Source organism: Dermacentor albipictus, unplaced genomic scaffold (genome assembly GCF_038994185.2).
Source record: "Dermacentor albipictus isolate Rhodes 1998 colony unplaced genomic scaffold, USDA_Dalb.pri_finalv2 scaffold_21, whole genome shotgun sequence".
Classification (NCBI taxonomy): Eukaryota; Metazoa; Arthropoda; class Arachnida; order Ixodida; family Ixodidae; genus Dermacentor; species Dermacentor albipictus.
The window spans coordinates 6,326,705-6,332,704 of NW_027225575.1; positions in this window are offsets into that span (position 1 = coordinate 6,326,705).

Consider the following 6,000-nt stretch of genomic DNA (forward strand, 5'->3'; position numbering starts at 1 on the left):
ATAATGGGCTTCTATGCAAATATTGTTCGCTCACCCATATTTTCTGTCGTCTTGTTGCTTTGAGCAAACTTTCAGCACCAATCGGTCTTGAACCTTGAAGGTAAGCTGCTCATCGGCCGTTCCATCTCTGGCCTCCTTCGAAGTCAATCCGGCTCGGTCACCATACGCACACGAACAAAATCACCCATAATAACCGCGATTAACAACCGCAACGTGAACTACCAATGAATCACTAGGAAACAAAGAGCAGTGGAGAAATACTGGCGCCAATTTTCTTGGTTTTCAGCCATACGCCATGCTCTCAACTATTGGGGTGCGATTGTTACCAGACCTCAAACACAGCTCCCGCTTGATATATCAGTCGAATGCTCACAGTGGCAGCATTACCAAGCTCAATTTATGCATTATGCATTGCCATTAATTTGTCATTCCTTTAATTCAATTAGCAAGTAGAAGTAATTTCTCCTCTGTTGTCTTTGGTGTCTTCGCTTGTTTGTTTCCAGGGATATAAACAGAAGGACTAGTACTGCTGACAAATATATTCTAGAATAAAACACCATCTCTCTTCAAGACAGCAGTCTGTCGGGTGTAGCCACCCGACGGCATGCAGTGGTAAATTCTTGTAGAATATATGCTGTTTCTACCCTGCTTCTAGCTTCAGCTTAAGGTAAATTATGACAGCCCGAACAATGAGTTTCTTCCATTGGATGCGGATGACAGCTGGCTTCAATGGGGCTTGCAGAACTTCAGCAATTGACCGAGGTACAACACCCAGGGTAGCAGCGTGTCTTGTGGGATCCCAAAATAGGCCAAATAGTGATGCAGACTGTCACAATGACAATGCTGAAAAATACAGTATAGAGCGCATTACTACCGTTATTTCAGAAAAGCTGAGATAAACCATCAAAACTATGGCATATTTTTAATCTACACTTGCTCATGCTGAAGTAGCTTCAGCATGCCACAATTTACTGAAGTGCTGGCCACAAATACTACGAAAGTGTTGCTTCACAATTTGTGCGCAGCAAAAAGATCCTGTCGCAGCTGCAAAGCACCACGGGTAACTGATGACCTCGCCCATCATATTCATGCGATTTAAAACAAAAATTACATGACAGCTGAAGGGGAATAAAAAATTAATTTGATTTCATTGAGATGGCTGTTTCATGTTTGTGGTTCTAAATAACAGGGTGTCCATTTCGCCATTTTGTGAATGTGGGGACACGTAACATGAATATTTTTACAAAGTTTGTGAAAATAAGCACAGACTAATTAACGGGTAGGCTAGTCAAGTACTTCTCCAGCACCTAGCTTCTTTCAGGGAAGCGAGCTGGTGCAATTCAAAAAGGCAGGCACCATATCTATCGATGCTTTCAGGTCTGCCAGAAGCCTTATGGTGCAGCACAGGCGTTACTTTTTTCATCAGCTGGTCCTTCCAAGGCCCACATCCTGCACCAGAATGCCAAAACTTTTATGTAGACAGGACGCTCACGCGCTAAGTAAATTCAGTATACCTAAGCAACGGAAATGAAAAAACGTAGCACAACAAAATATATGTCGTCATTGCGTGAACTTGAAAGCCCAGTTTATGGAACATGCATCAGCTGCTACCACATAGCACACTGAAAGAGTTAGAACGAAAAAACAAATGGCGGTGATGAAGTATTGACAAGTGAATTTTCGGAAGATTAAAACATTGCGTAGCGTATATGTGAAGTGAGGAAGCACAGGAAATGCAGGCACCAGGGCTGGTTCGTTGACCATATGTGCTACAAGTTGAGCAAGCCGACTGACCACCACGGCTTCTAAAACAAAGTACAGGACTCAAAAGACGCTTGTTTTTTTTTCTACCTGCCGGAGCTACGCACTCAACCATATACGCATTCTGCCACATGTATACTATAACTGCTTCTCCTCTACCGAAAGATTTCATACGCGATACTGGGTTGATCGTTGGATGCAGGCGCCGATCCGTACCTTCTGCATTATCGTTTAAAAAAGCGATACCAACAACAGATTGTCGTGCCGAATCTTCCACAAGTTCCCATTAGCAAAAAAAAATAATAACAATATATGTTTTGGACAAGCTTATGCTGCCTCGAATATGTTTCAGGTACTAATTAATGCTCGCTGCATGAGCAACTGGAGTCAATCATGCTTGTGTACATCGGAAACGGCTTATCGACAGCGCAGCGGCAACCTCAAGAAAACCGCATTGACATACTGTGCTTCCATGAAAGAATGGCTCACTCACCCATATTTTCTGTCCTGTGGTTGCTTTCAGCAAACTCACAGCACCACTCGGTCTTGAAGGTAAACAAAGCTGCCCATCGGCCGTTCCATCTGTCGCCTCAGAAGTCATTTAGGCTCGGTTACCATACGCACAAGGACAAAATCACCCATCACAACCGCGATTATCAACCGCAACGTCAGTCACCAATGAAACACTAGGAAAAAAAGAGCAGCCGACAAATGCCGGCGCAAATTATCTTGGTTCTCAGCCATGCGCCATGCTCTAAGCTGTTGGGAAGCGATTGTTGCTAGACCTCAAACACAGCTCCCGCTTGCTCTATCAGTCGAACGCTCACTGGGGCAGCCTTGCTGAGCTAAAGTTGTACATTGCGCCGTGTAGTTGTTTGATTAGGAAGATGAATGAACTGAAACTCATATTTGTCTTAAATAATGGGACTTTTAATAAGCACATTGAAGAATAATCTCGATATCAGACGCTTTTCTCGGTCGATACACTTCACTTGAGTCGAGGGCGCATTTTCAAGGCGTTCCTTGGCGGAGGAAAGGTGAAGTACCACCATATTCTTAAACACGCCTTCGCTTGAAGCTCCTCCTCGACGAAGCCAAGTCGAGGCGACGGGGCTTCCTTCACTCGAGGCTCCGTTGCATTTCATGAACACTACTTCACCTTTCCTCCGCCAAGGAACGCCTTGAAAATGCGCCCTCGGCTCAAGTGAAGTGTATCGACCGAGAAAAGCGTCTGATATCGAGACTATTCTTTAATGTGCTTATTAAAAGTTCCATAATTTAAGACAAATATGTGTTTCAGTTCATTCGTCTTCCTAATCAAACAACTACACGGCGCAATGTACAACTTTAGCTCGGCAACGCTGCCACTGTGAGCGTTCGACTGATAGAGCAAGCGGGAGCTGTGTTTGAGGTCTGGCAACAATCGCATCCCAACAACTGAGACCATGGCCTAAGGCTGAGAAACAAGATAATTTGTGCCGGCATTAGTCCGCGGCCCTTTTTTTTCCTAGTGTTTCATTGGTGACTGACGTGGCGGTTGATAATCGCGGTTATGATGGGTGATTTTGTTCTTGTGCGTATGGTGACCGAGCCTGGATGATTTCTGAGGCCACAGATGGAACGGCCGATGGGCAGCTTTGTTTACCTTCAAGACAGAGTGGTGCTGTGAGTTTGCTGAAAGCAACAACAGGACAGAAAATATGGGTGAGTGAGCCATTCTTTCATGGAAGCACAATATGTCAATGCGGTTTTCTTGAGGTTGCCGCTGCGCTGTCGATAAGCCGTTTCCGATGTACACAAGCATGATTGACTCCAGTTGCTCATGCAGCGAGCATTAATTAGTACCTGAAACATATTCGAGGCAGCATAAGCTTGTCCAAAACATATATTGTTTTTATTTCTTTTTGCTAATGGGAACTTGTGGAAGATTCGGCACGACAATCTGTTGTTCGTTTCGCTTTTTTAAACGATAATGTAGAAGGTACGGATCGGCGCCTGCAACCAACGATCATTACAGTATCGCGTATGAAATCTTTCGGTAGAGGAGAAGCAGTTATAGTATACATGTGGCAGAATGCGTATATGGTTGAGTGCGTAGCTCCGGCAGGTAGAAAAAAAAACAAGCGTCGTTTGAGTCCTGTACTTTGTTTTAGAAGCCGTGGTGGTCAGTCGGCTTGCTCAACTTGTAGCACATATGGTCAACGAACCAGCCCTGGTGCCTGCATTTCCTGTGCCTCCTCACTTCACATATATACGCTACGCAATGTTTTAATCTTCTGAAAATTCACTTGTCAATACTTCATCACCACCATTTATTTTTTCGTCCTAACTCTTTCAGTGTGCTATGTGGTAGCAGCTGAGCCACGTTCCATAAACTGGGCTTTCAGGTTCATGCAATGCCGATATATTTTTTGTTGTGCTACGTTTTTTCATTTCCGCTGCTTAGGTATACTGTATATACATAGTGCGCGAGCGCCCTGTCTACATAAAAGTTTTGGCACTCTGGTGCAGGATGCGGGCCTTGGAAGGACCAGCTGATGAAAAAATCAACGCCTGTGCTGCACAGTAAGGCTCCTGGCAGACCTGAAAGCGTCGATAGATATGGTGCCTGCCTTTTTGAATTGCAACAGCTCGCTTCCCTGAAAGAAGCTAGGTGCTGAACAAGTACTTGACTAGCCTACCCGGTAATTAGTCTGTGCTTATTTTCATAAACATTGTAAAAATATTCATGTTGCGTGTCCCCACGTTCACAAAATGGCGAAATGGACACCCTGTTATTTAGAACCACAAACATGAAACAGCCATGTTAATGAAATCAAATTAATTTTTTATTCCCCTTCAGCTGTCATATAATTTTTGTTTTAAATCGCATGAATATTATGGGCGAGGTCATCAGTTGCCCGTGGTGCTTTGCAGCTGCGACAGGATCTTTTTGCTGCGCACAATTTGTGAAGCAACACTTTCGTAGTATTTGTAGCCAGCACTTCAGTATTTTGTGGCATGCTGAAGCTACTTTAGCATGAACAAGTGTAGATTAAAAATATGCCATAGTTTTGATGGTTGATCTCAGCTTTTCTGAAATAACGGTAGTAATGCGCTCCATACTGTATTTTTCAGCATTGTCTTTGTGACAGTCTGCATCACCATTTGGCCTATTTTGGGATCCCACAAGACAAGCTGCTACCCTTGGTGTTGTACCTCGGTCAATTGCTGAAGTTCTGCAATCCCCATTGAAGCCAACTGTCATCCGCATCCAATGGAAGAAACTCATTGTTCGGGCCGTCACAATTTATCTTAAGCTGAAGCTAGAAGCGGGGTAGAAACAGCCTATATTCTACAAGAATTTACCACTGCATGCCATCGGGTGGCTACACCCGACAGACTACTGTCTTGAAGAGAGATGGTGTTTTATTCTAGAATATATTTGTCAGCAGTACTACTCCTTCTGTTTATACCCTTGGAAACAAACAAGCGAAGACACCAAACAGCACCAGACAACAGAGGAGAAATTACTTCTACTTACTAATTGAATTAAAGAAATGAGAAATTAATGGCAATGAAAGTGGTTGAGAAAACTTGCCATAGGCGTGCGATCCTCTAACCAATGGAGCTACCGCGGCACGGTTTTCCCATCCACTTTCTTGTGTATTTATATTTTACTACTAGAAATAACTACTACTACTACTACTATAACTACATCATTTCCCACCTGCGGCAAGTTGTTTTTTCATCCACTTTCATTGCCATTAATTTATAATTTCTTTAATTCAATTAGTAAGTACAAGTAATTTTCCTTATGTTGTATTTGGTGACTTTGCTTGTTGGCTTCTCACGATATGATTATTAAAAATCGCGCCCCTCAGTCAAACCCTTTTCTTCTCCTTCATTACTGCTTCTGTTTGTAGGATCAGAGTTCACGCAGTATTGCATACTATAAAAGTACAAAAACACGAGAATAATGTTAATTTATTGTTTTAGAAAAAAATGGGCACTTGAATTGACCAGAAATTATTAAGGGGTACATACTGACCTAATAAATATGACTGAAGAAAGGCCATCTGGATGAAAAATACAATGACTTCAGCTACAACTTGTCTATGAAGGCAAATACATGCAGTCAAACTGCTTTTAGTGGTGACGTTTGAGCTGGTAGGATATCAGAAAAATGACAGATGTCTTAAGCAGAATATTTCGACGGCTATTATAGTGCAGCAGGACATTAACTGGACCTCTCCTTCA